An 11,179-nucleotide genomic window follows, 5' to 3' on the forward strand; every position below is an offset into this window, starting at 1 on the left:
TTCCTAATTAATTAAATGAAGTTATTTAATTAAATAAGAAGATTGTCTCTAATTAATTAAAGATTATTTAATTAAATACAAAAAGCAATTATGAGAGCATATCTCATTTTATTAAATTAAATATCTCAACAAAATCTCACTTCAGTTCAAAAAAGGGAAATTTCCATTTCACTATTTATCAAAAATGAGTTAAATGCGTTAACTCCTTTTTCTACTCAAATTGAATCAGTTAACTCCTTATTTTACTCAAATTAAATATGTTAACTCCCTTTAATTTGGAAATCTCCCTTTATGACTGAACTTCACTTTTAATCCTCACCGTTGATTGAAGTCGATCTCAACCGTTGATGAATTACAAGAAAGTCAATTTAAAATACCTTCATTTCCTCATTTTGAAAGGTTGAATGAGAATTTCCATTGAATTTTTACCGGAATTCATACTCACATTTGCTCATATTGACAGACGCAAACATCAAGTTTGACCAAACGTTGACCAAATTTAACCATGGTTGACTTGAGTTGATTAGTTTCAAAAAGAATTTTTAAATAATTAAATTAAATTATTTAATTAAATGGAGTACTTACTTCTAATTAATTAAAAAAAAATTATTTAATTAAATGAGAAGCCATTCCTAATTAATTTCATACAATAACCTATTTTTGTCAAATCTCATTTCTCTATCTAAACTCAATTTAAAAAAAAAACTAAAAATACCCTTTTATAGATTTTAGATTCAATATCATCATTATATAAATTTTTGAGTGTTTTGATTAGTTATAATATGTTATAATTTCAAAATATTATAAGTCGATATTTCAACATTTCAGAAGATGCTCTCTCAAAAAATGATAAAAAATAGTAAATCATATCAAAAAAAATAAAAAATATATATTTATCACTAGAGGAGAGAATCCTCTTCACGAATATGTAATTTATTTTCAATAAGGTATAGATTTGATAGGGAAGTTTTGACGGGAGGAAAAAACTGTTAGATTCTGACAAGGTCGAACTTGAGTACTTATAACAAAGAAAATATACATCAAAAATAAATTTTTTTTTTTGTGCACTAGCTATACATGTCATCTATAAAATATTTTCAAATTAGAACAAAAAAAGGTAATTTGCACATACTTGTTTGACGGGAACTACATCCTATATTTTTTACAGTTAAAAAAGGGACTTCAAAATAAAATAAAATGAATAAATTCTTAGTCAAAAAAATTATAAAAATTATAGGCATAAAATTCATACAATTCTACACATTTCATTAGTTTACATCATCTTCATATTTTAAACACAAATACCATTTTTTTTGTCATTAATGTTGAACTATCACATTCTGATATCACATTTCTTTGTAAAAGGTGACACAGGTTTGTGCTTTTACCCATATCTCATTTCATTAAATTAAATATCTCAACAAAACCTTTCTTTAGTTCAAAAAGGGAAATTTCCAATTTACTATTGATCAAAAATGAGTTAAATCAGTTGACTCCTTTTTCTACTCAAATTGAATCAGTTAACTCCTTATTTTACTCATATTAAATCTGTTAACTCCCTTTAATTTGGAAATCTTCCTTTATGACTGAACTTTGCCTTTAATCCTGACCGTTGATTGAAATCGATCTCAACCGTTGATGAATTCTAGGAAACTCTATTTAAGAGACCCCCATCTCTTCATTTTGCAATGTTGAATGAGAATTTGCATCGAATTGTTGCTAGAATTCATACTCACATTTGCTCATATTCACATACGCAAAGATTAAGCTTGACCAAAAGTTGACTAGATTTAACTAAGGTTGACTTGAGTTGACTAGTTTCGAAAATAATTTTGAAATAATTAAATGAAATTATTTAATTAAATGGAGTACTTACTTCTAATTAATTAAACAGAGTTATTTAATTAAATGAGAAGCCATTCCTAATTAATTAAATGAAGTTATTTAATTAAATAAGAAAAGTGTCTCTATGTAATTAAATATTATTTAATTAAATAGAAAAAGTAATTATGAGAGCATATCTCATTTTATTAAATTAAATATCTCAACAAAATCTCTGTTTAGTTAAAAAAAATGAAATTTCTAGTTCACTATTGATAAAAACTAAGTTAACTTAGTTAACTCTTTTTTCTACTCAAATTTAATCAGTTAACTACTTATTTTACGCAAATTAAATTTGTTAAATCCCTTTAATTTGGAAATCTCCGTTTATGACTGAACTTCACCTTTAATCCTGACCGTTGATTGAAATCGATCTCAACCAATGATGAATTTCAAGAAAGTCTATTTAAGAGACCCTCATCTCTTCATTTTGAAAGGTTGAATGAGAATTTGCATCGAATTGTTGCTGGAATTCATACTCACATTTGCTCATATTCACATACGCAAAGATCAAGTTTGACCAAAAGTTGACCAGATTTAACCACGGTTGACTTGACTTCTATAGTTTCGAAAAGAATTTTGAAATAATTAAACGAAATTATATAATTAAATGGAGTACTTACTTCTAATTAATTAAACAAAGTCATTTAATTAAATGTAAAGCCATTCCTAATTAATTAAATTAACTTATTTAATTATATAAGAAAAGTGTCTCTAATTAATTAAAGATTATTTAATTAAATAAAAAAAGTAATTATGAGAGCATATCTCATTTTATTAAATTAAAATATCTCAACAAAATCTCTCTTCAGTTCAAAAAGGGAAATTTCTAGTGCACTATTGATAAAAAATGAGTTAAATTAGTTAACTCTTTTTTTTAATCAAATTGAATCAGTTAACTTTATATTTTACTCAAATTAAATCTGTTAACTCCCTTGAATTTGGAAATCTTCCTTTATGACTGAACTTCAACTTTAATCCTGACCGTTGATTGAAATCGATCTAAACCGTTGATGAATTCTAAGAAAGTCTATTTAAGAGACCCTCATCTCTTCATTTTGAAAATTTGAATGAGAATTTGCATCGAATTGTTGCTGGAATTCATACTCACATTTTTTCATATTCACATACGCAAAGATCAAGTTTGACCAAAAGTTGATCAGATTTAACCACGATTGACTTGAGTTGACTAGTTTCAAAAAAAAATTCGAAATAATTAAACAAAATTATTTAATTAAATGGAGTACTTACTTCTAATTAATTAAACAAAGTTATTTAATTAAATGAGAAGCCATTCCTAATTAATTAAATGAAACTATTTAATTAAATAAGAAGATTGTCTCTAATTAATTAAAGATTATTTAATTAAATACAAAAAGAAATTATGAGAGCATATCTCATTTTATTAAATTAAATATCTCAACAAAATCTCACTTCAGTTCAAAAAGGGAAATTTCCATTTCACTATTTATCAAAAATGAGTTAAATGCGTTAACTCCTTTTTCTACTCAAATTGAATCAGTTAACTCCTTATTTTACTCAAATTAAATATGTTAACTCCTTTTAATTTGGAAATCTCCCTTTATGACTGATCTTCACTTTTAATCCTCACCGTTGATTGAAGTCGATCTCAACCGTTGATGAATTTCAGGAAAGTCTATTTAAAATACCTTCATTTCCTCATTTTGAAATGTTGAATGAGAATTTCCATCGAATTTTTACCGGAATTCATACTCACATTTGCTCATATTGACATACGCAAACATCAAGTTTGACCAAATGTTGACCAAATTTAACCATGGTTGACTTGAGTTGATTAGCTTCGAAAAGAATCTTTAAATAATTAAATTAAATTATTTAATTAAATGGAGTACTTACTTCTAATTAATTTAAAAAAATTATTTAATTAAATGAGAAGCCATTCCTAATTAATTTCATACAATAACCTGTTTTGGTCAAATCTCATTTCTCTATCTAAACTCAATTTAAAAAAAAAAAAAAAAAAGACCCTTTTATAGATTTCAGATTCAATATCATCATTATATAAATTTTTGAGTGTTTTGATTAGTTATAATATGTTATAATCTCAAAATATTATAAGTCGATATTTCAACATTTCAGAAGATGCTCTCTCAAAAAATGATAAAAAATAGTAAATCATATCAAAAAAAATAAAAAATATATATTTATCACTAGAGGAGAGAATCCTCTTCACGAATATGTAATTTATTTTCAAGAAGGTATAGATTTGATAAGGAAGTTTTGACGGGAGGAAAAAACTGTTAGATTCTGACAAGGTCGAACTTGAGTACTTATAACAAATAAAATATACATCAAAAATAATTATTTCTTTTTTTGTGCACTAGCTATACATGTCATCTATAAAATATTTTCAAATTAGAACAAAAAAATGTGATTTGCACATACTTGTTTGACGGGAACTACATCCTATATTTTTTACAGTTAAAAAAGGGACTTCAAAATAAAATAAAATGAATAAATTCTTAGTCAAAAAAATTATAAAAATTATAGGCATAAAATTCATACAATTCTACACATTTCATTAGTTTACATCATCTTCATATTTTAAACACAAATACCATTTTTTTTGTCATTAATGTTGAACTATCACATTCTAATATCACATTTCTTTATAAAAGGTGACACAGGTTTGTGCTTTTATTCATATCTCATTTTATTAAATTAAATATCTCAACAAAATCTTTCTTCAGTTCAAAAAGGGAAAATTTCAGTTCACTATTGATCAAAAATGAGTTAAATTAGTTGACTCCTTTTTCTACTCAAATTGAATCAGTTAACTCCTTATTTTACTCATATTAAATCTGTTAACTCCCTTTAATTTGGAAATCTTCCTTTATGACTGAACTTTGCCTTTAATCCTGACTGTTGATTGAAATCGATCTCAACCATTGATGAATTCTAGGAAAGCCTATTTAAGAGACCCTCATCTCTTCATTTTGATATGTTGAATGAGAATTTGCATCAAATTGTTGATAGAATTCATACTCACATTTTCTCATATTCACATACGCAAAGATCAAGCTTGACCAAAATTTGACTAGATTTAACTAAGGTTGACTCGAGTTGACTAGTTTCAAAAATAATTTTGAAATAATTAAATGAAATTATTTAATTAAATGGAGTACTTACTTCTAATTAATTAAACAGAGTTATTTAATTAAATGAGAAGCCATTCCTAATTAATTAAATGAAGTTATTTAATTAAATAAGAAAAGTGTCTCTATGTAATTAAATATTATTTAATTAAATAGAAAAAGTAATTATGAGAGCATATCTCATTTTATTAAATTAAATATCTCAACAAAATCTCTGTTCAGTTCAAAAAAGGAAATTTCTAGTTCACTATTGAAAAAAACTGAGTTAACTTAGTTAACTCTTTTTTTTACTCAAATTTAATCAGTTAACTACTTATTTTACGCAAATTAAATTTGTTAACTCCCTTTAATTTGGAAATCTCCGTTTATTACTGAACTTCACCTTTAATCCTAACCGTTGATTGAAATTGATCTCAACCATTGATGAATTTCAGCAAAGTCTATTTAAGAGACCCTCATCTCTTCATTTTGAAAGATTGAATGAGAATTTGCATCGAATTGTTGCTGGAATTCATACTCACATTTTCTCATATTCACATACGCAAAGATCAAGTTTGACCAAAAGTTGACCAGATTTAACCACGGTTGACTTGACTTCTATAGTTTCGAAAAGAATTTTGAAATAATTAAACAAAATTATTTAATTAAATGGAGTACTTACTTCTAATTAATTAAAGATTATTTAATTAAATAAAAAAAGTAATTATGAGAGCATATCTCATTTTGTTAAATTAAATATCTCAACAAAATCTCTCTTTATTTCAAAAAGGGAAATTTTCAGTTCGCTATTGATAAAAAAATGGTTTAAATGAGTTAACTCCTTTTTCCACTCAAATTGAATCAGTTAACTCCTTATTTTACTCAAATTAAATCTGTTAACTCCCTTTATTTTGAAAATCTCCCTTTATGACTGAACTTCACCTTTAATCCTGACCGTTGACTGGAATCGATCTCAACCATTGATGAATTCCAAGAAAGTCTATTTAAGAGACCCTCATCTCTTCATTTTGAAAGGTTGAATGAGAATTTCCATTGAATTGTTGCTAGAATTCATACTCACATTTGCTCATATTCACATATGCAAAGATCAAATTTGACCAAAAGTTGACTAGATTTAACCACGGTTGACTCGAGTTGACTAGTTTCAAAAATAATTTTGAAATAATTAAATAAAATTATTTAATTAAATGGAGTACTTACTTCTAATTAATTAAACAAAGTTATTTAATTAAATGAGAAGCCATTCCTAATTAATTAAATGAAGTTATTTAATTAAATAAGAAAAGTGTCTCTAATTAATTAAAGATTATTTAATTAAATAGAAAAAGTAATTATGAGAGCATATCTCATTTTATTAAATTAAATATCTCAACAAAATCTCTCTTCAGTTCAAAAAGGGAAATTTCTAGATCACTATTGATAAAAAATGAGTTAAATTAGTTAACTCTTTGTTTTACTCAAATTGAATCAGTTAACTCTATATTTTACTCAAATTAAATCTGTTAACTCTCTTTAATTTGGAAATCTTCCTTTATGACTGAACTTCAACTTTAATCCTAACCGTTGATTGAAATCGATTTAAACCGTTGATGAATTCTAAGAAAGTCTATTTAAAAGACCCTCATCTCTTCATTTTGAAAAGTTGAATGAGAATTTGCATCGAATTGTTGCTGGAATTCATACTCACATTTTCTCATATTCACATACGCAAAGATCAAGTTTGACCAAAAGTTGATCAGATTTAACCATGGTTGACTTGAGTTGACCAGTTTCAAAAAGAATTTTGAAATAATTAAACAAAATTATTTAATTAAATGGAGTACTTACTTCTAATTAATTAAACAAAGTTATTTAATTAAATGAGAAGCCATTCCTAATTAATTAAATGAAGTTATTTAATTAAATAAGAAGATTGTCTCTAATTAATTAAAGATTATTTAATTAAATACAAAAAGCAATTATGAGAGCATATCTCATTTTATTAAATTAAATATCTCAACAAAATCTCACTTTAGTTCAAAAAGGGAAATTTCCATTTCACTATTTATCAAAAATGAGTTAAATGCGTTAACTCCTTTTTCTACTCAAATTGAATCAGTTAACTCCTTATTTTACTCAAATTAAATATGTTAACTCCCTTTAATTTGGAAATCTCCCTTTATGACTGAACCTCACTTTTAATCCTCACCGTTGATTGAAGTCGATCTCAACCGTTGATGAATTCCAAGAAAGTCTATTTAAAATACCTTCATTTCCTCATTTTGAAAGGTTGAATGAGAATTTGCATCAAATTTTTACCGGAATTCATACTCATATTTGCTCATATTGACATACGCAAACATCAAATTTGACCAAATGTTGACCAAATTTAAGCATGGTTGACTTGAGTTGATTAGTTTCGAAATGAATTTTTAAATAATTAAATTAAATTATTTAATTAAATGGAGTACTTACTTGTAATTAATTAAAAAAAATTATTTAATTAAATGAGAAGCCATTCCTAATTAATTTCATACAATAACCTGTTTTGGTCAAATCTCATTTCTCTATCTAAACTCAATTTTAAAAAAAAAACTAAAAATACCCTTTTATAGATTTCAGATTCAATATCATCATTATATAAATTTTTGAGTGTTTTGATTAGTTATAATATGTTATAATTTCAAAATATTATAAGTCGATATTACAACATTTCAGAAGATGCTCTCTCAAAAAATGATAAAAAATAGTAAATCATATCAAAAAAATATATATATATATATATTTATCACTAGAGGAGAGAATCCTCTTCACGAATATGTAATTTATTTTCAAGAAGGTATAGATTTGATAGGGAAGTTTTAACGGGAGGAAAAAACTGTTAGATTCTGACAAGGTCGAACTTGAGTACTTATAACAAAGAAAATATACATCAAAAATAATTATTTCTTTTTTTGTGCACTAGCTATACATGTCATCTATAAAATATTTTCAAATTAGAACAAATAAAGGTGATTTGCACATACTTGTTTGACGGGAAATACATCCTATATTTTTTACAGTTAAAAAAGGGACTTCAAAATAAAATAAAATGAATAAATTCTTAGTCAAAAAAATTATAAAAATTATAGGCATAAAATTCATACAATTCTACACATTTCATTAGTTTACATCATCTTCATATTTTAAACACAAATACCATTTTTTTTGTCATTAATGTTGAACTATCACATTCTGATATCACATTTCTTTGTAAAAGGTGACACAGGTTTGTGCTTTTACCCATATCTCATTTTATTAAATTAAATATCTCAACAAAATCTTTCTTCAGTTCAAAAAGGGAAATTTTCAGTTCACTATTGATCAAAAATGAGTTAAATCAGTTGACTCCTTTTTCTACTCAAATTGAATCAGTTAACTCCTTATTTTACTCATATTAAATCTGTTAACTCCCTTTAATTTGGAAATCTTCCTTTATGACTGAACTTTGCCTTTAACCCTGATCGTTGATTGAAATCGATCTCAACCATTGATGAATTCTAGGAAACTCTATTTAAGAGACCCTCATCTCTTCATTTTGAAATGTTGAATGAGAATTTGCATCGAATTGTTGCTAGAATTCATACTCACATTTGCTCATATTCACATACGCAAAGATCAAGCTTGACCAAAAGTTGACTAGATTTAACTAAGGTTGACTTGAGTTGACTAGTTTCGAAAATAATTTTGAAATAATTAAATGAAATTATTTAATTAAATGGAGTACTTACTTCTAATTAATTAAACAGAGTTATTTAATTAAATGAGAAGCCATTCCTAATTAATTAAATGAAGTTATTTAATTAAATCAGAAAATTGTCTCTTTGTAATTAAATATTATTTAATTAAATAGAAAAAGTAATTATGAGAGCATATCTCATTTTATTAAATTAAATATCTCAACAAAATCTCTGTTCAGTTCAAAAAAGGAAATTTCTAGTTCACTATTGATAAAAACTGAGTTAACTTAGTTAACACTTTTTTCTACTCAAATTTAATCAGTTAACTACTTATTTTACACAAATTAAATTATTTAACTCCCTTTAATTTGGAAATCTCCATTTATGACTGAACTTCACCTTTAATCCTGACCGTTGATTGTAATCGATCTCAACCATTGACGAATTTCAGGAAAGTATATTTAAGAGACCCTCATCTCTTCATTTTGAAAGGTTGAATGACAATTTCCATCGAATTGTTGTTGGAATTCATACTCACATTTGCTCATATTCACATACGCAAAGATCAAGTTTGACTAAAAGTTGACCAGATTTAACCACGGTTGACTTGACTTCTATAGTTTCGAAAAGAATTTTGAAATAATTAAATGAAATTATTTAATTAAGTGGGGTACTTACTTCTAATTAATTAAACAAAGTCATTTAATTAAATGTAAAGCCATTCCTAATTAATTAAATTAAGTTATTTAATTAAATAAGAAAAGTGTCTCTAATTAATTAAAGATTATTTAATTAAATAAAAAAAGTAATTATGAGAGCATATCTCATTTTATTAAATTAAATATCTCAACAAAATCTCTCTTTATTTCAAAAAGAGAAATTTTCAGTTCGCTATTGATAAAAAAATGGTTTAAATGAGTTAACTCCTTTTTCCACTCAAATTGAATCAGTTAACTCCTTATTTTACTCAAATTAAATCTGTTAACTCCCTTTAATTTGGAAATCTCCCTTTATGACTGAACTTCACCTTTAATCCTGACCGTTGACTGGAATCGATCTCAACCATTGATGAATTCAAAGAAAGTCTATTTAAGAGACCCTCATCTCTTCATTTTGAAAGGTTGAATGAGAATTTCCATTGAATTGTTGCTGAAATTCATACTCACATTTGCTCATATTCACATATGCAAAGATCAAGTTTGACCAAAAGTTGACTAGATTTAACCACGGTTGACTTGAGTTGACTAGTTTCAAAAATAATTTTGAAATAATTAAATAAAATTATTTAATTAAATGGAGTACTTACTTCTAATTAATTAAACAAAGTTATTTAATTAAATGAGAAGCCATTCCTAATTAATTAAATGAAGTTATTTAATTAAATAAGAAAAGTGTCTCTAATTAATTAAAGATTATTTAATTAAATAGAAAAAGTAATTATGAGAGCATATCTCATTTTATTAAATTAAATATCTCAACAAAATCTCTCTTCAGTTCAAAAAGGGAAATTTCTAGTTCACTATTGATAAAAAATGAGTTAAATTAGTTAACTCTTTTTTTTAATCAAATTGAATCAGTTAACTCTTTATTTTACTCAAATTAAATCTGTTAACTCCCTTTAATTTGGAAATCTTCCTTTATGACTGAACTTCAACTTTAATCCTGACCGTTGATTGAAATCGATCTAAACCGTCGATGAATTCTAAGAAAGTCTATTTAAGAGACCCTCATCTCTTCATTTTGAAAAGTTGAATGAGAATTTGCATCGAATTGTTGCTGGAATTCATACTCACATTTTCTCATATTCACATATGCAAAGATCAAGTTTGACCAAAAGTTGATCAGATTTAACCATGGTTGAATTGAGTTGACTAGTTTTAAAAAAAAATTTGAAATAATTAAACAAAATTATTTAATTAAATGGAGTACATACTTCAAATTAATTAAACAAAGTTATTTAATTAAATGAGAAGCCATTCCTAATTAATTAAATGAAGTTATTTAATTAAATAAGAAAAGTGTCTCTAAGTAATTAAAAATTATTTAATTAAATAGAAAAAGTAATTATGAGAGCATATCTCATTTTATTAAATTAAATATATCAACAAAATCTCTCTTCAGTTCAAAAAGGGAAATTTCTAGTTCACTATTGATAAAAAATGAGTTAAATTAGTTAACTCTATTTTCTACTCAAATTGAATCAGTTAACTGCTTATTTTACTCAAATTAAATTTGTTAACTCCCTTTAATTTGGAAATCTCCGTTTATGACTGAACTTCACCTTTAATCCTGACCGTTGATTGAAATCGATCTCAACCATTGATGAATTTCAAGAAAATCTCTTTAAGAGATCCTCATCTCTTCATTTTGAAAGGTTGAATGAGAATTTGCATCGAATTGTGTCTCGAATTCATACTCACATTTGCTCATATTCACATACGCAAAGATCAAGTTTGACCAAAA

This window comes from Cupressus sempervirens, chromosome 9 (genome assembly GCF_028749045.1).
Source record: "Cupressus sempervirens isolate cs-2001-9-10 chromosome 9, ASM2874904v1, whole genome shotgun sequence".
Lineage (NCBI taxonomy): Eukaryota > Viridiplantae > Streptophyta > Pinopsida > Cupressales > Cupressaceae > Cupressus > Cupressus sempervirens.